A 24,677-nucleotide genomic window follows, 5' to 3' on the forward strand; every position below is an offset into this window, starting at 1 on the left:
GGGCGTTTTTTGATTTTCGCCTCCATCAAAAAAGCGGCCGCCCCTGCCAGGAATCGAACCCGCGTCCTTGCGCTCAGCAGCACCACGCCTTAGCCAGCCAGTAACCGTGGCGGGTAGATGTAAATATTGGTGAGTTCCTGGACTCCTGAAGCCGAAGCGGATATTTTGGGATTAATTTCAGATGCATTTATTTTAACGGGCATAAAAAGTACTGGCATGTTTCTTCTTTTCATTTTTTTTTCTCCCCTTAATTTTAGCTTTTCCAGCGTGTAGAGGCTCGGAGGCCGTAATAAGGCGTCGACCCAGTGAACTTGAGCTCCAAAATAGGAATCGTTAATTTTGTTCCAGTTGGTGTTGAATTCGGCGAAGCCGTATGTGGGCGATAGAATGCGCCGTAGTAGATACGACTGCATATTATTACCACCTGCGGTAATTAAACACACGCGGAATGATCGTGTATATAATCGGTCGCTTCAGTGTTTTCTCTTCATGTACACGCTGCCTCTCATTCCTAATGTTCTACGTCATCCGTCAGCCACACTAGGCTGTGAGAATCCCATTAGGAGAGCGTCGATCCGTCAACCGCGTCAAATTAGTAGCTTGTAGCTAACTCTCTTGATAGACATTTGTCGGTTACTTTCACGGAACAGAACGCCCCACCCGCGCAACATCTCGCGCACATCAACCGTTTTTCGTTTCCCAACCTTCCCGCCACCCCGCAGCCCTGACACATTTTCAACGGCGGTGCGCATTTGCGCGAACCGCTTGTATTATGCCTGTCAGAGCGGCGTCGTTCTCGTTGAAATAGCGCGTGCGGTGAACGATCATAAAAAATTCTAAAGCATTCCGCTCTAACTTACAAAGAGAAAAAACGCCGACTGGTATGTTTCTAAAGCCGTGCGCGCGTGTTCGCATCTGTAACGCTATGTTCGCATGACACACACCGTCCATATGTAGCCTGTGCATGCGGCAAACGCAGTTTTATAACGGAGACATGTACCTGGGCTACGAGGTGCGTCGTGCTTAGTGCGTACTGATTACCATTCCGTGGGGTTCGTCAACGTGCACATTTGGGCGTTTTTACGTTCCCGTCCGTCCAGAACACGACCTCCACGGCCGGGAGTCGAACCCACAAACTCGCGCTAAGCAACATAATGACTTAGCCGCTGTGCGGCTGAGATTTGCCACCTCGCCCAACTGAAAAAAGAAAAAGAAAAATTTAACCACCTTTTTGCCTCCACGACAGATGAAAAGCTTCTCCTCGTTACTTCGCTTTTTTTTTTTGGACAGAGCAATGGCAGCCGGTTTAGAAGAGAAATGGTATCTTTCTAACCCCCCCCCTCCCCCCTCCCCCATTTTCACCCTGGTTAAAACTATATCGCTTTATTGGAGTTCCCGCTTTACATGGATTTTGTCACGGCCCCCACTGCAGTGCAGATAGAGGAATGTTCGCCCGCATTTAACGAAATACCGCCTATAGCGAACTCAGTTTATACCTGCCCCGAGTTCTTTACGTTAACGGCGATTTACGGTTCCTTGTAGGCGGCGAAGGTGAGACGTTATGCTGTTGCGAGTGCATTTTAACACCGTCGCGTCGACGCCCGCCAGGCGTAAACAATATGGCCGTTTGTTTGCTGCTCACCGCGCACTGCCGTTAAACGCTATCTGAATCCGTGCCCGTCGTAGCTGCGTCTACGGTACCCAGGAGCGCAGGAGCAGCGATGCAGGCTTTAGTGTAAACAAACAAGGTAAAGCTAAGCCGGAACTTCGTACGTGGTCGCTGCGGGGAAAAAGAGTTCCGGCTGCTTCACCCACGCGTCGTCGCGCGTGGCACGTGGAACGTGAGTGCGCATTGTTCGTCGTCGTCCTCGTATTTATGATGCAGCCGTACGGCATCTGAGCATCGCCTGCGATCTTTTATGATCCGGGTAGCGATTTCGTACGGAGGAAGAAGAAAACACGGAGACAATAAACGTTACCCTTTACCTCTCTGTAGTGTATCTCTCTCGATGGCTGCTTGTGTGATCGCGGAATGAAGGCAGTCGCCGTTTGCGCCCATCGCCAAGGCTTGATTTCTCTCAATAAACAAGTTAATTTTCTCTCGCTAGTAACGCATGAGTACCTTATATATATCTGTGCAATTACATCCCGCAGCTCCCTGCGGGGCCTGTTAATGCGTAAGAATTCTTTGCCAACTGCTATTCATCTACCCAAAAATGCATGATATCCGAAGGTAACACTTGTGATCGTTGTAATTGAACAAATTTTAAGGAACCAAGAGTTTTAATGGAATAAAAATAAAAATAAATGAACCAAATTAAAATGTCGGTCTTATACACCGCCATCACAACAGTGAGACTAAAATAAGAAATCTGAAAAAAAAATGCGAATTAAAAAAAACTGAAAAAGTACCAACTCGGCATTGCCCTCTGTCCGCATAAAAATAGATAATTGGTGAAGTTAAAGCATTATATCATTATAAGAGTGTAATTGTACATTATTCGTATGTACAAAAATAACTTAAGCAGAAGATAAGCAGCGTATACATGCTTACTCATTAGTAGACAATGCTCAGAATTTGGCACATCTTTGTAGCTTGTGCAAGAATTTGTAAAAATTTCTGGGGCTTTCGTTTTCGAATTCAGTTCCGTTTTTTTTAAGCTTGTATTTACCGTTGGACAAACTTTTTCAACACGAAAGTGTTTTATGCCGCGGTACACAAACCTCACCGACTTCATATCCAAACGGAAATGACATCACCTGAACAATTTAAATTGACCTGGCAGCGCTAGGATTCGACCCCACGATCACTCCGACCGCAACGGGAGGTGTGAAACGCGCTGCCAACTAGGCCATGAAGTCCAGCGCGACTGGCTGTACGAACGCGCCTTATGTCCTTCCCTCTCACTTGTCCATTCAGATGGTGCTGCCGTCTAGGAGAGGTGACGCGAAGTAGTGCGTCGTGACGCTAACGAGAACCAATAGTTGGCGCCTTGGCAGGGCAGCGTATAGCAGCGCAAGCTAGTATGTTTATCCATCCACCGAACTCTGTGAACCGAGCTACGAACTCCGCCTCTCGCCTTCCACAAGCTGAGCTCGTCGCAACGCAAGCGTTTGGCGTACACGCCACGGAGCAGGACCAATGTGGTCGCACCTTTACCTAAGCGACCCACCAGCAGAACGTCGCTCGCCAAGCACACCCACTAGACTGTTGGCGACCCGCAAATCTTGCTCCTTTCGCTGTAGCGTACTGTGACTTCACCAAACGATTCGCTGACAACCCGTTAGGTTTCGTTTGCACGGTTTCCGAGCGCCTGGGGTTTCAATCGGATTTGCGCAATGATCCGGCGCGTGCAATCCAGTGTCTAATGTTGATGCGTCTAACGGTGCCATACCGACGAAATATAAATAGCGATGTGCAAGTTCATATTTGATGCACAATAAACATTCAAATGCTACTGTGAAAGCACGTTTCACTTTTGTGTTTTACCGATTCCTGTGAAAGAAGGATCAACCACATTTTTTTTATTTACCCTGCACTCGTCTATGCACCGCCTGTTCAAAGGGTTGGCCAGTTAGCCTGTGCACGCTCCTAGTTGTACACACACATGCGTTTGGCGCATGCGCATTTTTTATTCACGTCTCTAGTACGCAGGCTTGTCTGCGCCAAGCACCGAACAAAATAAGTTGCCTTAATCCATGGCGTGAACATGGTTAGGCAGAGAAGCCAGCCGATACAAATGACACAAAACACGATTTACCCGGGCACGGTCCGAACTAGCACAAGAAACAAAACACGACTCTTGGTAATTTGAAATGTTGCACACCCCTCAGTTACTTAGCCTCATAAAACTTTGAAGAACTACAGTTTTATACGCGGACAAATGCGAGGCTGTCCGTTTCATGGTGGCTTTGGGATGCTGCTGGCATGATCCAGGAGCGGTGCTTGACTAATGTTGTCTGCATTAAAACTGCGACTGAGAGTTACCCATGATGCCTGCTGAAATAAAACAACCCACGGTTTATGCAGTTGTTTGTGGCAGTTGAACGTCATGCAATATTTTCCGGGTAGTCAGCGATATAATATGAATTACAGCCGTTTTATTCAATCATACTAATTTCGTACAAGCCCGGGCATTGGAAGCAGACGGGTATGCCTAAATATTTATAGCTCCACGATGAACTAACCGGTTATACCCAGCAAATAAAACTCGGAGTAACGATATAGTCGTCTTAGCGTTTATGTACATATTGTTTGTTTCTGGTTAGTTCTGATAAAATACCAGTTGATGTCATTTTCGGCAACCATGCTCCTCTTACAAAAGACCATGTACTGGCAGCTGACAGGAACTCTGAAATGCTTGAAAACTACGCGGTAAACTAACTGATTATGGCAAGTAAATGAAACTCGGCCTAACTATAACGTCATTTTAGCGGCCAATTGCCCGGTTACTTTCATCCAAGCTATCTTCTTTCTTATTTTTGCAAGATCTCTTTTCCAAGGCAACGTTAAATTCGGAGCCACTGAGCATTCGCGAAACACTTTGCCGCAGAGTGTTTTAGTGGGTCAACATTGAACACGATTGAGATAGGAAGGGGGGCGGGGCTGTAAAACCGGCTATTATGTGAAGCCCACGTGAGCCACACAGGAGCCATAGTCCTTTTGTCAGTTTAAGCGCTTCCAGAAAATGAATACCACCTTCAATGGCTTTCAAAACCTAATTTCAAGCTTCGAAGTGCTCTTGACAGAAGATAAAAGTAGAGCTGAGGTTTTAGCACCAAAGGGACATCCGGTCAACGTGAACCTTAGCGCGGGGTCTTTGACTTCAGATTAGAAAGCACGAACACAGCCTAAAAGGCTCTACGAGTATTCTTGCTACAGGTGAAAAATCTATCCCTGTGTCCCTAATATGTAATGTTAGTAGCTATACTTGAGTTGTTGGTTTGCTCAACAGGCTCTTCAATGTCCCGCCACTGTTCACCTAATTACTTATCACTGCATTATTGTAATGTTTTGCTACGAATACGAATGGCTGTCTTCTTGTTTCCTTCATTTTGAAACCAAAATCAGCCAGCGATTTGCAACGCACGCCGTATAAAATCGTTTTCCTTCCGGTGACACATTATTACCGACTCGGAAATTGGGAAATGCTCCTGCTAAGTCCAGCTGGATCCGTTCCCCGTTGGCATACGAGGGAGATCATCGGCCCCCGTATTGAAGCATCTATGCCAGCATGCGACCAATGGGAGCGGATGGACGGCCAAGGACGCTACTGTTCTCAAAAAGGCAACTATCTACAAACGAGTAGGGCCATTCGACGCTTTTGTCCTCCCCACCATCGCGTACGTTCATTTATAGGCGTTCCCCACTTGGCGTTTTTACGACGGCCGCTCGATAACCCCCCGCGTGCCGTTAAGACGAGGGAGGCGTCCGCCCCCCAGAACAGAAGGCCTGGAGCTTGATTCGTTGCAGTCTACTCTTCAACAAGCCACGAGCTATTAGTTGCTCTCTAAAAGCTCGCGATTATCACTGAAGGGTTTCGTAAACCGCAATCAAATTTGGCCTTGTTCGCTTTGTGGTATTCATGAAGAAGTGGTTTTTATGTTTGGGTGGTGACGAAGCGGCCCTCGTGGTCACTGTCGGGCTTCCCTCCTTCCTCGCGGGGTTTTACAGCTGCGCGTTGTTGCACCTGGCCGAAGAGGAGCCGTAAAGCCCGCCGTGATGGCCGGAGTCTTGCGCGCGGCATCGTGCGTGCTAACTTTGCCGTGCTTTGTGATCGCGGCCGTTCGGGGACCGACCGCATCGGCTCTTTTCTTTTCCCCCGCATTCCGCACCCGCCTATTGTTCCGTTGCGTAGCAGTCCGTATCGAAACGTACTCCCGCAAAAAGTCGAATAGCCTGACCGTATATGTGGGCCCGCGTGGCCGCCGCCTCGTTCGATGGTGCGGTCCTGACGGTCGGCGTTTGTCTCAATTGTGCGATCCGGTCGTAACGCTGCCCTTATAAAAAGGAAACGAAAGAGAACTGAAAGAATGACGAAAATGCGCAGCTAACGTACTAAATCCTCATACCAAACGCAAAATAAATAAAATGGAAGCTAAGGTATAGGAAGCTCAGTTCTTTTTGTTGTTGTTTCGGGATTAACTGTAGCTATCCGAAGCTATCTCTCCCTATATTTATAGAAAACTGATGGGCTTTAACGTGGATCATTCTCAAACTACTCGCTTGAAATTTCGTGGTGGTGTTGACGCGTGAGCGATGCAGCTCCAACATAGGAAGAGGGAGAGTGAACAAGAGTGGAGAGCGGAGGTTGGGAGGGCAGTGGATAATGGAGAGGGAAAGGTGTCGTTTTAGGAAGTCCTGAAACGTCCTTTCGGCGACAAACTCGTTGCAAACGGATACGTTGTGAGCAGAGCCGTAGCCAGAATGTTTTTCGGAAGGGATTATGGGTTTCGGGAAGGGGGTAGTTTTGCCGAAAGCAAAAGTAAGTATTGCTTACGCGCTGCCTGGAAAAGATTTCGGGAAGAGTTCGAACCCCCCTCCCCCCCCCCCCCCCCTTCTCTGGGTACGGCCCTGGTTGTGAGCAGTTTTCGTGCACATTCAGCTTACTTCTGCCACGCTTTCACATAGGAACCAGAGTTATCAACATTAATTTACTACATTGATGTTTCAACCACCCTAGGCCATCGCCCTGGCAGGGCCAATGAGTAAGCGCCATGGCACTACTATACGGGTCCCTCCTCCTCTTCTTGCCCCATTCTTGCCTCCAAGTTTTTCCCCTTCGCATCGCTTCTCTGCTTCTAATGATGCGGACACGCTATGCGCAGTAGAGGGATGAGAACAAATTTGGCGCCCTTCCGCAAACGTCAGTAGAAATGCCCGGGCGACTACGGCGTTTCGCCCCACACGCCGGTGGCGGTGATGTCGAAAGGGGTGCAGGAGCCAGACAGGCCCGCACTACGGCTGCCCCTGCTGCCCGCTCGACATCACGGCAGATTCCCCATAGGCGCAGTCTCTACGGGTCTTGCCATGGAGGCGTGCCCGCTCATCTCGTCAGCTGCGCGGACCACGCGAGCAGCATGTTCCCTGGAGACGCTCGTTTGCCTCGCGCCATTTGCACGGTCTTTTTTGCCCGGCTTCGTCCCTTTTCTGTAGGTCGGCCAGCACTGTATCGATGTCCTCTCTGCCTTATTCTTGTTTATTGCTTGGTTGCCTCTTCTCGGTTTTTAGCCACGCTGATAGTCTGGCTTCTGAAAACGGGAGCGTGAGACGAGCTTGCGAAAGAGAAGTTCTGTGTGAATGTTTTCGCAGGGTGTAATGCTCACAAAAGGAAAATGTTGCCTAACTGGTACCTACCGCTGCTTATTAGATGGTATCGGTAGCTTCGACCTGCTCCCACGGCAGCGCTTATTACAGTACGAGGATAAAACATTACCATCCCTTCCTGAACAAAGTTGATTGAGAGAAGCGCGAAGGCTTTCTCGCATCAAAACTGCGTCAAAACCTACGCTAAAAGGGCAACCAACCCTCGCTCGCTGAAAATGCGTGCAATCAATCGTCGGACCTCTTTAAAGACCCTATTCCTGAACGAAGAATGAACCCATGCGATGATTTTTGGCGCACTATGTGAGCGCATCTACGAACAATCTAAATGTATACCAATACGTGATAAACGAGATAAACTGTACTCCCTCATCATGATCGATGCGTGTATTGTCTTATCTAGAACCGTTCCTTTTTCACGACTTTCAAGTAACCGTTTTGACACAATGGAAGCCCGGTTTTGTGCATGCGCCGTGTGTCCAGCGTTCTTATTGGAGCTTTTCAATCGACGAATCGGTATAGGGGAAAATGCTTTAGTTTTTTTAAAGACACCATTGGTCTCATTGAGAAAGCTTTGGCTTTAAGAAAGCTTTGGCTTTAAGAAAATGACCAGGAGTTCTTCGAAATCCTTAGCAAAGCGACTGGGTGGCTTTAGATTGTTCCTTAAGACGATGACATCCATGGGCGAGGTGGTGTTCCGGCAATTGATTGATTGATTGATTGATTGATTGATTGATTGATTGATTGATTGATTGAAAACACGTCTATTCCACTTTGTTGCGCTTGGACGGGTGTTGTGGGCACAGGAAGCACAGAACAGAGAGATGGTGCGCCGCACAGTGGTTGAGAAGAAGTGCGTAAGAGCGAGTGGGCCGACAGTCCTTGACTCGTCAGCCCGAACACCACCTCCAACCATCAGGGGAGGGACTGCTGCGCACAGCCAGGCGATGTGGAGAGAAAGTTGCGTTAAATGTAGGAAGTACTGGGAGTAGAATGCATCCTCATCATTCCCGCTCTCCATCCTCCCTTTCTGCAGTTCCGGCTGGGCTGCGTGTGGGTGGGGAGAGGAAGCCAGACTACGGACGGACGGACATTTAGCTGTCGCTAAAACTGGCAGCGTAAATGCATCCACATTTAAATCTTCCGCACACAGATTCCGCGACAAGCTCATCACCTTCTTACAAATATTAACCCGGAGTCATCCATTAAACCCGAATTATATCCGACAGTACAAAGGCCAGGCAACCCTGCAGACATTCAAAGTTGACACAAGAAGATTGCTGGCACTCTGACTCAAACGTTTACGCTAACCAAAATACCGAATACCTCACCGGTGCACGCGCGTTTGTTTTATATGGGCGCCTCCTTCCTGCGTCATTAAAGCCCTACTCGAAAGTCATGTCAGGTATTTAGTTGCCCGTAGACATACAAAACGCGTCCCCAGCCTTATTAATTGCTCTCCACTCAGTAGCACTCTCAGCGTCAATCCTTTCCACGCACGTGTTCGTGATTCCGCTGGCGTATTTTCAGCCGTTGCATCCGTTTGCGCTACGAGATAGACACAATAAGCCGAGCGGGGCTTTTCATGGCACCTAATAATGGGACCTGGCTGCCAGCTCGACGGAAGTACGCACACGTGCGAGGAAGAAAGCACGGCACACTACTAAAGTACACTTGGCGAAACGGGTACAGGGGGCTCGCCTATCAGGTGATGCGCAGCGACTGAGTCTATCCGTTCCTCGTCCACGCTGCCTCTAAAAGCCCCGGGAAAACTCCGCGGCTGTATACGTGGGTTTGATTCCGGCTCCGTCGCATTTTCGCCCGACCCCTCGCTCCGTAATTTGTTTTCCCTCGGGATCATGGGGATGACTGCGCCGGGCATGCTGCTGTATCGCGACTGGCTCGTGAAGGCTTCCTCCCCGTCCCTTTTATTCACCCGCCCTTCTGTTTCCGTCCTCTTTGTTTGAGGTGCGAACTCTTCGTCGAGGGGATTTGGGATTTGGAGCGCTGGTAATCCCGTCGCCGCTTTGGAGACTTACGTGATTGGCCAGAACACGCGCCGCTCCCTGCAACTACGGCTGCGGGCCTGTTTGCAATCAGTAGTAGTATTTGGCTTCAACGCAACGGTGCGCTGTCGTGTGGATGCCGCCGGTAGTCCAACTGGGTTCCGCTTTGCTGCCCTAGGCTTGTGGCGAAACTGCAACCAAACTAGTTTTAGAGCGCATGGGGCGTGTTTAGCGCTTCTCTGGACTTGCGCGCGAAAACAAAAAAGACTTGAGAACTTGACTTGAAAATTCAGCTTGAAGGAAAAACCACAGGAAGGAAACACGGACAGAATGCTGTTCTTCGTGCTGTGGCTTTTCGTTCAAGCTGAATTTTCAAGTCTATATGAACCAACTCGCCCAAAGCCAAGCTAGATTTGAGAAAGAGGGGTAGGTGAGGGGGGGAGAGTAAGGGAGCAAGTGGAATGAATGTAGGCCGGAGCTTACACTCATGAAAACGAACTGCAGATATATTGATGCGAAGGACTGCCGAAACTGAGGAAGAATATAACGGTGACAATGTTCTCGGTCTCGTGGACCGGCTAGTGAACCCTGGATAATTTCATGGAACGGCAGTGCAGCCACTTCTGCAATAATGAAGCTTGCAGGAATTGAATTGTAGTCGGAGTTTGCGCGCCTTCCCGAGTCCGTGGTTGGAAATTTTCAATGTTCAGAAAATAACCGCCGACTCGCCTAACCTCACGGGGAGTGTCGGCGGTACCCTGAAGAAAAAATTCACAGCATATCCACGGGGTGAATGATGATGAGTGGGCGAAGCTCCTGAGGGGAAATCATCGGTAAAACCGTGACTCTTCAGTGAAAGTTCGCCCACTACATCTGTGTCCGAACGTAACGTCTAGAAAGTCTCGCTTAAACCGCGCGTCGGCATCTTGGGGCTGAGCTCGCCTGATGCGTTTTGCAGACGCCTCACGAGCACTCACTGCATCGGGGTCTGCCTGCCGATACGCGCGCTTTCTCGCCGCTTCCCGTTCTCTGACGTTTTGGCGATCCTCTTCGCGCCGCAGCCGTGCCGCTTCGCGTACGGCAGGGTCCTCGCGCCGTTGCCGTGACGCTTGGGCCTCTCGTTTTCGAACGCTGGGATCTTGGCGGCGTCGTCGCGCAGCCAGACGACACGTTTCGGCCTCCCGCTCTCGTACGGCAGGATCTTGGCGGCGGCGTCGCGCAGCTTCACGGAGCGCTTCTGCCTCGCGGGCTCGCACATCTGCAGCCTTATCCATCGGGCGACTCCGAGCGCGCGCCAACAGCGAACGGATTTTATTACAACGCTCCCCGCCATCTAGTAAACAATCCAAGAACTAAACTAGAGGTAGCCACGCCATCTAGTAAACAATCCAAGCGCATCTTTTCATCATATACAAGTACCGCCATCTAGTAAACAATCCAAGAACTAAACTAGAGGTAGCCACGCCATCTAGTAAACAATCTAAGAACTAAACTAGAGGTGGCTACATACATACGTCGAGGATGGACAGACCCACGCCTTAAGGAGCTTCGCCCCTAAAAAGCCTTCTTGGACTCACTGGTAGCGGCATCGTAACCAAGACGCACTGCAGAAAAGCCAACTTTACACACTGGGAGGGTAGCCTATACTTGAGGTTTTTTAGGTACCTATTTAGGTATCTATACTTGAAAAGCGTGGACACGCAGTGGTTAACAAAGACTAGAAGGCTAACGATGAAATACGGAAAGAACAGTGGAGAATCCAAAACAGCCAAGGTAACCAAAAAAGAGGCAAGGCAGATTGAAACGAATAAACGGAGGGAAAAAAATGGAAGGTAAAACGTCGTTAGAGATGTACAGGACTGAGAAATTGAACATCAGAAAGGAAAATTTCTACGATGATTCCAAGGGCAGTGCTTTGCTTTTTGAGGCTAGAGCAGGTTGCCTGCGAACTAAGAGTTTTGTGGGGAAGTAATCACAAAATGATGGGGTATGCGTGGTCTGCGGAAAAGAAACAGAAACTATGCGGCACATAGTGTTAGAATGTGAGGGTATCCATCCAAATCTACATGAGGGGAATATTGGGCTTTCAGAAGCCCTATGATTTAAGGGTATCACAGAGGAAGTTAACTTCGAGGATGTCGAGGGGACGAAAAGAAGATTAGAGTGCTGGTGGACGAAAAGCAGAGAGGGAAATATTGCCTAGGACAGTTACCACCTGTAACAGGGAAAAAAAAGTATTACGGGCCTAATAAGCTTTAGTGCCTGCCCTAAGCAGCGCTAGTATTAAACCAAGAGTGTAAAACATGATTATATTAGTCCTTTTTGGTAAGATGACATGTCATCACCCCGCCTCAAAGGGGAGACCAATAGCAATAATAATAATAATAATAATAATAATAATAATAATAATAATAATAATAATAATAATAATAATAATAATAATAATAATAATAATAATAATCAATCAATCAATCAATCAATCAATCAATCAATCAATCAATCATTTATTTGCGTGCCCAGGAACAGCCGGGGTCGGCCTTTGTGCTGGCGCACGGAAACAGAAACACACGAAACATAATGTACACATCTTTCAAAAACAAAATAAAATACAAAATACAAAAAAAAAACGAAAGGATAGCTTATGTTGAAGTTACGGAATGAAAGTCATTTAAGTGCATGAACTCAAGGATAAAAGACAAATGCAGAATAAGAAAAGTTGGCAGTTACGCCAGTACAAACTCACAGACATGTTTGCGAAACAGAGTAGGGCAATCATTAAATATATCAAGGTAATCCGAGTACCGATTGTACGTGCATTGCAGTCGGCACACAGGGCACAAGACACGCAGACAATTGGGGTTGCAAAAGGTATCGTGTTTCCTGGTCCACTTTTGCGGCACATAAAGACGAACATGCTGTAGCAGCTCACCACAAGACACTATGCCGTGCATAATTTTAAAGAGGAAGAGAATATCAGCCTTGTTCCGCCTGGAAGTTAAGCATGATAGCGTCAATGAAGAGGGCGATCCAGGGTTATAATTACTACTATCGCCAAAGCGATGGTTGAAGATAGATATGAACTTATTTTGGACCCTTTCTACAAGCTTACGGTTTGTTTTGCTCGTGCTGTTCCAGAACAGATGCATATTCAAGCTGAGGACGACATATAGTTGTGTAGAGCTTGAGAAGAGAAATCGGCTCCTTGAACTCCTTGGGCACGCGACAGACAACGCCAAGCGATCGAAGAGCTCTACGAGTAATTACCTGAATATGTGGAGAGAAGCTCAGTTTACTGTCGAAAGTGACGCCTAGGTCATTAACCTCTACCACACGTGGCAGTAATTCACCGTTGATGTTATAGGGAAGCAAGATGTTGTAAGTCTTTCTTGTGTATGTCATTACCTTAGTTTTAGATGTATTAATGATGAGTTTGTTGCATGAGCACCAATGCGAGAAGGACGAGATTGCTCTCTGGAGAGCGGAACAGCTGGCAGAGTTGGAAACAGATTTAAATATTTTTACATCATCGGCATATAAAAGAAGAAACGAAGATGAAAAGAAGAAAAGAAAGAAACCAGCAAGAAGAAACGACATTTGAGAAGAATTCAGCTGACTTTGTGCGAAGTCCACGGACGTTCTGATAAAAGCAATCAAAGCTACTATTTCCTGCCATCATCATCAAGTCATTGCTGCTCTGCATGAATCATTTTTTCATGCAATTCACCACGGAAGGGCTAATAATAATAATAATAATAATAATAATAATCAGGGCATGTGAGAAGGATGACGATGCTGATGATGATGATGATAATGATGACACAAGAGAAAAAAAAACGCTTCCCGTTGTCGGATTCGAACCTGAGTCCCTTGCGTTATGAAGCCGACGGCTATCCGACTGCGCCCTTCAGACGTGGTCGACAATGGGAATGGGGGGGGGGGAGGGGTGCTGGGGCGGTCATGCTTTTACGTGAAGGACTCGTTTGCTGTCAACTGAGTTTGTTATTGGACTCCCAAACAGCTTGAACTTTGATCGCTGACACTTTGACTTTAAATCTCAGCTACTTTGCACTTTGATCGTTGGCGCTAATTTGACTCTCAAACAGTTTGCACTTTGATCGCTGACGCTTGGACTTTGAATGTCAGCTAGCTTGCTTTTTGATCGTTGGTGCTTTGACTTTGATTGCAGCGGCTTTGACTTCGGCACTTCGCCGTTTGATTTTCGTACGCAAGGTAGCTTCGCGTTTCAACCGTTGTCGTTTGGCGGAAAGGATTTGAACTTTTTTTTTGGTCGCCTTTAATTAAGCTTATTACGATGCCTGCTTTACGCGTAGAGATGGCAGGCTCTACCTTTTGTGTGTGTGGGGGCCCACGTACCTAAATACGTAAAATTTTCCTATGTTATAGCGCATGCACGTGGTTATAATTCAGATGAAACTGAGCCCGCTACGGGGCTTGAAAGAGCTGTTCAAGTATTCTAATCGACAGCACATTTCTTTTTGTTTACCAGAACTTGATGTGGCTGATTCAGCATTGCTAGGCATGACGTGAGAACGTCTCAATGACGTCAGTGCCGCTTCGTCACAAGCAACCATCATGATCGTTGCCATCGCCATCTCTGCCGACGTATAACATGATCATTTATGGTTGCAACACACTGTACACCTAGAGCTGGTCATGTAATTCCAACTTTTTCACCTCCTATTGGCTGGAAGGCTATAGACAAATCACCTTTGACACATCTAATAGTATCAATGTGCAATTAACTGTTAAAAACTAAATGCTGTGCACAGAGCACAAAAAGCCGGACGGACTCAAGGGGTCCTGAAATGAGGACTCCTTCCCAGGAATGACTGCTTTAGGGAGACGTTTATTCCTCCTTCCTCCTCAGGAACAACACGAATTTCTATCGCTCGCTTCTGCGAAAATCGTTGCTTCAAGTACTACTCTCAATAAATATTCAATGAAAGAAAACATTAACCGTGCCTCTTCATCATAACAGCATGCCTTTTAAGATAGGTGCGATATTACTTCCATTCGTTTTATTGACTCGGAGGCGTGAAATAAAAAAAAAGTGTATTTCTTATGCATGAGATCACATTCTCCCACGTCCATAGCTGGCTTTGGTTGTTTCCCTGCCTCAACTCGCCCCGAGGTGCAGTTCGGGCAACGCTGCAAGCAGAGCTAAGCCGAAACGTGAGAAGCGTATAGCCCGCTACGGCGCACCGAAACCGCGCACAGCACCGGGCTAACGCGTGGTCGATGGAAACGGCGGCTGAAAATCGCGGGCTCCGGCGGAAATTGCTTCTTGCGGATGACTTCCTGGCCGCACGGACCTGTGCGCACACCTGCGGCCTTCTTCCGGGTGGACGGTTATTTTCTCGGTGTACCCGGCGGGCCGAGGTGCCGGTGTTGGTGTGCTGCGCCGGTGGCTGGAGTTGTCGCCGCAGCGTAAATGTGAGCCCCTCCCTCCCCCTTCCCCTTTCCCAACGCTGCCGGTGATTGCACGCTACAACAAAGTTCGATCTCTGGCATGAGGTAGGTGGAGCTACCGCGCGAGGAGTGTCCGAGTGCTAATCACGAATTCCACTCGCGCCGCTTCCTGAAGAAGCACGGTGTGCTTGGGGCAACACATCACCTCACGCGAAGAAGCTTGTTGGTGTTTCCAGTGGATACGCTCTCCCAATTCTTGAATTCTCATTTGCCAGCGCGTACTCCTTTTCCCGTCAGGAATGTCTTCCCTTAATCCTTGTCACTCAATCCGGTCAATTTCGGCGCTCAGATTTCTGCTGTTAGAGCAGAAGAAGCCTTGCTACCTTGACGGTGTCGACAGTCCACTACGTCATCATGATTCTGAATTTCTGTTTCGTTGTCGGTCCAAAAAATATCCGGAAGAAGACAAAAGATCTGATTTAACCTTATCTAGGGTGCGGAATAAAAGAAAAAGTTGCGCAAGAATTGGTTATTCAAAGCAACTTCGGTAATCGTGGCTCAGCAACTTGTTTTAACCTCCTTGGGCTCAGCCATCTACACCTTCCGTTAGATGGTCAGGCTTCTCTCGGAGCATAACAACAACAATAAAAAAAAACCTGGGCCATCGCCACTAATGTGAAATCTGGGGAGGGCGAAGCTTGCAGCGTATAAGTGTATTCAAATATTGTAAGCCTTGCTCTTGCCACAAGCCGCAAGCTGACATACGCAACATTCCGATTACGAAGACGAAGAAGTGAAATTAAAAAAAAAAAGAACAAGAAAATAACCCGAAATTTTAAAGTTAAAGCGAGTACGGAGCGAAATAGAAGCAAGCAAGCAAGCAAGCACGAACGAAAAACGAGTGTCCCGGTGTGTTCTTTCAGTGCACGTTACGTTCTAGCGCGAGGCGTTGGACGAGTGCCTCGGTGTTTTAATACCGTGACCACATGAGAATACGATGACATGAGACGCCGACAGCCCGAGCTCATAAGGGGCTTCGCCCATAAAAGAACGTTAGCGCAGTATCACTAACCCGAGGCTATTGCCTATAAGTGGATTGAGGAACTTGAATAGCGTCACCGCTCTCTCTCAGGAATGCTCCTCTCGTTCGTATGGACGAGACAGAGGCCGTCAGTTGTTCGTGCAACCTGCAGTACTGCGTTGTTGTTGCTCAGTGACTACGACCTTCGTCTGGTTATTAAGGACTATTTTGCAGAAAAAAAACTCAATAAAAAAACGTTGGCTAAGTTGAGCAGTGTGTACCATTCTCATCGATCAATTTATAGCCAGAATCCGTCAGAATTCACAAACTTCCATACTCGTATTTATGTAAGACGAACACCCGACGGGCTCCGTTAAGACGATTGTATACTGAAATAACCCTTTCTAAATATACCCGAAGACGCAAATATTTGACCTCAGCGAAACTTTATGTATTTAATTTTTAACGCTCTAAATCACATTTTCCGGTTCACAATTCATTTGACCACGACCTTGACTATTGCGTCGTGTCGAGCGTCGCTCTTTCATTACTAATATCACTCGAACAGTTATCAACTGTGTTTATCACTTGCCGGTGACGGTGGCGTCTGAAATAAAGGGAAAAAAATCACGGCGTGTTTCTATACGAAGCATAATTTATATAACATGGGGTGTTTACTGATTTGTCTTTCGGTGGTTTAATATTCCTGTTCAGTCACTTGCGGGTGTAAATGGAACCTACATTAGTCATCGTTTCTGCTCCCGTGCCCGCGCCCAAACGCAAAGGAAATGCAGAGTACGGCAGAACGGCAGCTTGGCGCATAAAGCGGAAGTTGGACGTTAGCTGGGACGTTGCTTGGGGTAATGCTGATGATTACGATGATGATGGCCCATCTTGCAACGGCCACTTAGTGGCTTGCCTCGAGGCGGAAGCCAATGAAGGAAGGCTGTTCCTTGTTTCCGTAGTCCCGTCCCCATGTTTACCGCAATTAGCGCGCACTCAGGTAGCGGAAGTTGGCATTATTGCGCAAATAGCTCTTAGTAATTTCCCTTTTTCTTCTGGTTTTCGTCTGGGAGGGTGCTGGGACTAGAGAACGATGACTTTGTCACGTTCCAACGAAATTTGTGGTTGGAACGAAAAAGACGCAACAGTAACTCGGTGCCAACGAACGAGACATTTACTTGTGCACTTATCCCGAATGTTCACTGTAAACTGAGTTATATGTACTGTCCTGTGACGCTTCCCTTCATGCACTTTATAAAGGTTTACTAGGATTTTACTCAGAGCAATGTTTGTTTTTAATTTTCGCGTGCCCTCTTTTTAACCCACGCTCTTTATAACACCCGTGGGTCCGCGTCGTCACAATCCAGCCAAATAACCAATTTATGTAGGAGCAAATGGTTCAATAACGAGGCGCAAGCGCACTCTCGATTCGACCCGAAAATGTCATCTGCAATGTAACATCGCCGGCGTTAACGCTGCCGTATTAAAAAAAAAAATAGTTCTAGTTACTCTCCTTTTTCCAAATCGAGGCACTGGAAGCGATGTGCGATGTCTAGTTTCGAAATAGTATTCCTTTAAAATATAACATTTTCTTTTCATTCTTTTTTTTTTGGTCTATTTTCTCGGAAAGGGAGGGAATGCTGGCCTTGTATCGACTGGTGTTCAGAACCGAAGGAAAAGTACAGTATTCCTGTTCCGCATTAATTCTTCTCCCCGGAACTTTCTGCGGATGTTTCTGTTTGAGACGTTCGGAAGGTTAAAAATTCTGATCAGAATGCAAATCAGTAGTTCTTCACTGCCGTTATGCTCTTACACACTTTCAATACATAGGTAACAGTTTCCGCATAGGAAATGAGTGCGAAGGAGATTGTGTTGTTTCTATAAGACATGGGTGCAGGCAGTGATGAAAAAGTATTTGTGGAGGTTCAACGGGTTGCTTATAGCTGTAAATTCTCAGGTGGGAATTATCGGATAAATGCGTAAGCCGCTGTACTATGCACTGTGGTTTCTTGAGGGTGGTTTTGCCTTTTCACACGTAAGCATTGCTAAGAAGTTAATTTCATGCGCTATATCAGTAATCTTGTAGGGACTCATTTATAGTCCATACAACGCGCCTTATACCGAACTCCTTCAAAGTCAACTTCACTGCATAGCACAAACGGTTTGCTAGAAAGCCATGTTAAGGCACACGTAAAGAATCTGATACAAATATATATATATGAAAGCTTTAGCGCCTTTTAATAAATACCGTCATAGATTCCATCTGTTTCCATAAAACGCTGTGCACCAATGCTGTTTAAGGTAGTCTTTTCTACTTTACATAAATGCATTGCCAGAAAAAAAGTCTAGCGGCAATACAAGCGGTATTAAATGAAAATATTGGGGCGCTAGGGTCTTCTATTAGTAGCATCTCCGTACACTGCGAAAGCGCGACACATCAAGCATTGAAAACGGACTAACAAGTTGATTATCCGAGTTCACATTCCCCTTCTTAAGCATTAAAGAATCACATCTTCACCACAATTTATTGCCCTTATTGGTTTAAATGGGTTGTACACAGGGGAGACCTAGGCACGCACACTCGCACCCCGCGCACATCCGGACACAAGTTGTCCATTAGCAGCTTTTCCCTCGGGATGAAGACAGCGAAAAGCGAGCATTTGTTTTGTCGCTACACTCAGCGGCTGCCGTAATTCACGTCGATGAATTCTAATTACGCCCGCAGAAAAGCGCAGCGGGGGTTTAGAATTACAGAATTTTAATTTGAATCGATGCCTGCGTTGGGGGACGTCGGTGTGCGAAAATGGGCAGCGACTTCGCGCTATCCTTTCCTCATAGTTCGCGACGTACTTAAAGGAAGGCTTGAGAACTGCGTGCTCACGTATCAATGCCATTTATAATGAAGTAATGTCTTCCTCATTAGGGAAACAAAAAAAAAAGTTGCGAAATATTAAGTTTGTATGCGAATTGTTACTTGGTTGAACAAGACAACAGTGCAGAACATTGAAAGCACAGCAGAAACGTCACACGTGCACGAGACAAGCAAGTGCTCCATCGCAAACACCATCGCGTTCCGTTGCTATGAATGGCACGATTACACCTGACGCAGGCAACAATGTGATAGCTTAGGTTTCGCATTTAGCTTTTCTTAACCTAGCCTTCAGTGCCTGCTACTGTGCCATGGACATAAAAGAAAGGTTGGAGAATCGTGCCTTGTAATTTATGGGTTCACAACTGCGGGATAGGGTCATCGCATGATTATTGGGAGGCCCTCTTATATTAGCGGAGGACACCCACCTTTTGAAACACACAGTCTTTGCACTGTCTTTCACATCTGCGAAGGAATATTTGATACCTACCTGAAATGAAGCCGAAGTCGAAGAGAAGTGGAGTCGAAGTCGAAGTCGAAGAGAAATTTTTCCTGGTCCAGAATTTGAACCCCGGACAACCGCCTATCTAGGGCAATCGCTGTACCAACTGAGCTAACAAGGAGGCTAGCCGTTTGTAGCGCGAGAGCGATTGATCCGGATCCAGAACTTTGTAGCCGTGAGGCTGCATTTCGGGCGGATGTCAAATTTCCCTTTTCAAAAATAACTCCAGCTTGGGTATTTCCCACAAATCTTGTCGGTATTTCATTTCTTTTTTCTGTTAGAGTGACAGTTGTCAATAGTTTAGAGGTGGCCATTTTCATAAACGCGACGCGGGTAGCGTTATTATTGCTGGTATGTGCACAGCGCCCATGACACCTACAGACCGATGCTTTCTCGCAGTAGGCCCACACTTACGAATGTAGAGCCTTTCCAAGTAGCCAGACTTTTTTGTCTTGTTTTCTAATTGGCGTCGTGCGTTTACCTAATATTTTCTCCAGCACAGCCTCCGCACGTATTGACAATGGTGGGAGCTGTTAGTCCTACTCTGTTACCAAATTAAACTAAATTGACTCCGGCTATTCAAAGCGCGACGCAACCCGTAACGGGTTTCTGCGGACTTCCAACATGTCCTTAGAGTGTGCTGTTTGACTATTAACGGCACTACAAACTATGGTTACTACCAACGATTTGAACGGGCCCATACAAAATGAGGAAAACGCCGTGGCCCTAAATGGGTACGCAGACGGTAACGTAACGGGTCCCTTCAACACGAGGTACTGAAAAGGCTCGGGTGGGTTGGCAGATGGCGGGCGGAAGCCGTCAGTGTCATCGAGCTACAGCAACAGGTGGCCGCAATTTTGCAGCTTTTTTGTTTTGTATTGCTACCCGTTCGTGCAACGCCACACCGCTAACACAATCTCGCGTACAGCAATGTGACGTGTGCTACCTCCGCTGCAAAAGCTTGCCGAGCAAATCGCCTTTGGGAGCGCGAAAACACCGAACACACGGTATGCAATTAGCCTTATTCACTGCAAGGGCATGTGAACTTTTTAAAGCGATAGCTTTCTTAGTGGGCCCGTTAGCGTTCTTTCAAAGAACGAAGGCCGGAAAGCTCCGACAAGATCTCTCGATCCACGGCGCATGCGTAAAACCGGGATTGCATTGTGTCAAGACGGTTACTTGAAAGTCGCGAAAAAAGAACGGTTCTAGGTAAGACAATACACGCATCGATCACGAAGAAGGAGTGCGGTGGCATACCTTCATCTCATAAACCATTCATCGGTATGCATAGAGATCGTTCTCAGATGCGTTTACTTCGTGCGCGAAAAATCGTCGCATGGTGTCGTTCTTGGTTTGCGATTTGGATCTTTGAAGGTTTGACGACCGATTGGACGCACTTTCAGCGAAGGTTTTGCCGCACTTTTGACGCATTTTTGATGTCAGAAAGCTTCAGCGATTCTCTCAACTTTCTTCAGGAAGGGATGGTAACGTTTTTCTTTAACAAAGCGATAAATGCTGTTGGGGTAATTCTGCCAAGGAATTTTGATCTGTCTGCCTATCTGTCTCTTCCTTAAATGGCCCGAAAATGAAAAAAAGAAAATTTTCAGGGAACTTAAGTCTGCTACGTGCTTTCAAAGCGGAAGCCTGTCAATGTTAATCGAAGGCTTCTGTACTGCAACATAACGTCTGCGTCTCGTTCTTCGTTTCTTGGCAAGAATTACCTTGACGGACAGACTGGCTCTAGCTTATGCCGTAGCTTATCTATAATTAGTTATCCAAGGCTGTCGTGGACCTGTTCAACTCACGTGCTGTCACGCTCGCCTGCCATACGATATGATGTCAGCATTGCACAGCTTAGACTACTTCTTATTCCGTCACTGGCAACTTGCTGAGGTAGAGCGGTAATACCACTCGGCTCCTACTCTGAAGACACGATTTCCATTCCACACTACTTCAAGCGCGCTGTTTTTTTATTTACTGGTTACAGCGGCGGCCAGTCTCTACCAGACAATAACGCCGGTTTCTCGCACAATGCGGCACTTAAGGCTGTTGCGTTAAAACAAAAGCGAATCACCTGAAAAGAGCACGGCTGACTCAGTGGTGGGAATCGACCATTGGCCTCACGCGGCATAGCGGATGGTTGCGCTACCGGTTTGGCCACACACCGGAGGTGTTTCTGGTGTGTTTTGGAAAGCAATAAAACAGTTGGCAGCGGAGAAGTAGTAGGTAAATGAAAGGGAGTGCGGCAATGACTACAAGCTAGATATTATCGCGAGCAGTACCACAACGACTGGCGAAAGATCAGAGGCCGATGTTGCAAGCAGTTTCTATGCACCTTAAGGCGTACTGTCTGCTGATGAACGTTTTTGTGAATATGATAAAAATATTTTGCACGTCAGACCTTGCAAACGCGGTGCCAAATTACACAAAAAGAACAAGAACGTACCACACCAGCAATTGCTTTTCGGGCTTTTGGTTAGAAGGAATGGCAAAAGCGCAGCAGCAAAAAGCGTAGCAGGCAAAAACATGCAAAAGCGCAGCAATTTCGTTTCTGTTTTTCGCCACGCCCGATGATAGAGTAGCGATAATAGCAACCCTTCGTCCATACGACAATCACTTTTCTTCCGCGAACAAAGCCGCTGTACGGAACCCTCAGAAGTCGCATCACTGGTCGGACCTTGTCGTCGGTTAACCTTAATCGAGGGGACCTCATGACCCCTTAGCTTCAGTCACAAGGGAGCAGAGGGCGGCGGACGGCGTCGTGATTACGCAAGGGTCGGGGTCGACGTCGCCGAAACAATGAACCGTCTCCAGAATGGCAGGGGAGTGGCGCCGAGATCGCCGTATACGCACCGGGGTTAAGGAAGGCGTACGTGCAGTGGAGCCCCAGGACGAGAACAAAGAAAGGGGAAGCGGCTCTTAAGCCAAAGGTTGGCCATCCCTCCTGCGCGGAGTCGCTATAAACCCATTGCCGTTCCTGTCCCCCGCCCCGAGCTGAAATGTGGGAGAAGGAACGCACTAAGAGGGGGAGGGGGGGGGGGAGAAAAAAGCAAGTCGCAGCGCACAATGGTCGATCAGCTCTGTCTTCATCGTGGAGTTTAAGGCCAGCTTTAGACATCGGCTGTCCTCCCACCGAGTACGAAGAAGGGAGCAGGAGGACGCCTCGTCTGGAGCGGAGGTCGCACTGTTCTGGCTTTCGAGTTGCGTGACACACTGCCGAATGCTGTGGCGAGGTGTTAGTGGTTTGCTATGCCCTGCACGCAAAGAGGCGGGTGAGTAAATAGCCTCACGTAGTGGCCCCACTCCCTGTGAAATAAAGACGTAAATACTACAAAAAGCGCATAGTTTCGCAATTAAGAGGAAATGACACTTTGGCGGTATTGCGATGTAAATGTAGGCATGTTTGTCTTCTGGAAGGCCATGTCTTACATATCGTCTACCGCTCACCTTGTTCGGCCCTCTATTGATGCGAGAAACCTGAAAATTATATCACGAACATAATAAGCGTCGGAAGAGTCTGAAGTGCTCGAAAATTGCCCTTCTATGTTCTGTGATCGAGTTGCAATATATTTTGGCGAGCAGAGCTGCGGCACAAATCAGTGCCGAGACTACGCAAGCATACGTGTCTCTGCGTGTCTCTCTAAAACTATAAGAAAGGTTTCAGTGAATGAGCCAGAAGACCTCGAAATTTTTGCTTATTCCGGAAGGTCGCCCTGATAATACAGTTAGTACATTCATTCGTATCAAGAAAAATCGTTCATGGACAAAATACGCATAGAAACCTATAGAAGTATCACGCTTATCACTAATTCAATCTCTCCCCAAAATTAGTGTCCCGGAGCAACAGCGGCTAACGGCCTAATTATTTGAATAACCCTTCTTTCCGCCGCTATTCTGATGCACATTCTCATCGACGAAGTGCATTGACATGGGCGTTCGTGCTGCACGAACAGGCCGTCTCCTCGTCCTCGTTATCTATGAATCGATGGCTGTAGATCGCGCTCTTCATTACCGGATACGGGAAAAGCGCCGAGGGCGCGGTCAGTGGGGCCGCTGCCCCCGGAGCCTCGTTGCCGGAAAAAGGTCACCACCACATAACGTCACCGACGGCGTACATTTGCTCGTTGTTTCCGCTGATGCAGTTGCATTATGAGCCCGCGAATCAATAATGGCACATGAACCACGTACGCGCGATCCACGGTAACATTTGACCCTACTTTATCGGTCCTCCAGTGATGAGCATCAATACTCATATGTGGTTGCTAGCGTAAAATGGCAGTAGCAGAATTGGCGATTAGGTTGCTTTCAAAATCGCAATGCCGACTTAACAAAAGACAAGGGATACACTAGCAGAATAGGTATATTGGTTTTAATATAACGGGTTCATCACGTGGTACATGTTCAACTCTTTTTAGAGTAAACTCACTTAAATGAAAATCCAGTGTACTGGGCAGTTCAGAGGACTCACCCTCCGCTAGAGTAAATTACTAATTATATTATCGCATGAGGGAACTTCACCTTACGCTCGAGCGCAATCGCTGCTTTCAAAACGTTTTTCTTCTTTCGTTACCTTAGAAATAAACGTTCATTCCTCCCTCTTGATATTGGGGCGAGGAAGGGCTCAAACAAACAAACAAAACTCGGGTAGAAATCCCCACTATTTTTAAATAATGTCACATTTCAATTCAAATATTACTCTGTTAGTGCACATAGGCCCAGTCGGCTCGGCCCTAATACTGTCGGTATATTTTCACAATTCAAGTTACGCTTCGCTTTCGCGAACGTTGGGGTCGGAGCATACGGCTGAGATTCGTGTTCGACTCGTACTGTTATATAATCTATGGGATGGGAATCGAAGCATTATAGCTGCATAGCTCTTTATTGTTTCACTCGGAAATGTCCTGGATTGTGCCTGAGTACAGTGTTAGCTAAGCGGACAGCTTGTGCATCCTTTTCGCTAAGAATTTAGGTCTAAATTCTTGTTTTGTGAAGTGCCCTGTAGGGGATAAAACCCGAGTTTAAGGAAAACGAGACCCCGCCAGTGGAAACTGATACAATTTTTGTCTGGATTATTGCCTGCGGTAGTCTTAGGTCGGTCATTAATCGTGGAATTTCAGCTCCGGGTATTCTTTTTCTTTTTTTTTTTTTTCAAGCACACAGGCACATATGAAAATGCCCCACAAAGAAAATTAGATACTTCAAAAAGAGCTGGGTAGCGAGGAAAATGATGAATGGCTTGAAAGCGCACGTCAGCGCTTGGAACGCCATCTGTGTTGGTCGCACATGGCCACCGTGATAAGCCGCGCACTTCCGCTTCCTTCAGCAGACGTCACACCGCTGTAGTTCTAGGCAGACGAATGGGAGTCATTCGAACGGAGCCGCCTCCCACGGTTATAGCTGCCACCCCCAGGAGCTGACCAAGCCGTAATTGTGTCGAGTGGAGGGGAAAGGTCTAACGCGGCCGCCGCTTGCCGTTATTAGCGCTGAACCGGGGAATCCATCTCTCGGGCCGGGAGATGCCC

At 47.3% G+C, this 24,677-nt stretch overlaps 1 protein-coding gene across 2 annotated transcripts in view; it reads left to right on the forward strand.

Moving 5' to 3' along the window:
- LOC144177812 (uncharacterized) overlaps positions 1–24,677 on the forward strand; it is a 204,672-nt gene that overhangs the window by 143,828 nt on the left and 36,167 nt on the right. The gene's annotated exons all lie outside the window — the stretch shown is intronic.

This window comes from Haemaphysalis longicornis, unplaced genomic scaffold, assembly GCF_048455015.1.
Source record: "Haemaphysalis longicornis isolate Haplotype H1 unplaced genomic scaffold, Haemaphysalis longicornis Haplotype H1 scaffold_31, whole genome shotgun sequence".
In the NCBI taxonomy this organism is placed as follows: domain Eukaryota; kingdom Metazoa; phylum Arthropoda; class Arachnida; order Ixodida; family Ixodidae; genus Haemaphysalis; species Haemaphysalis longicornis.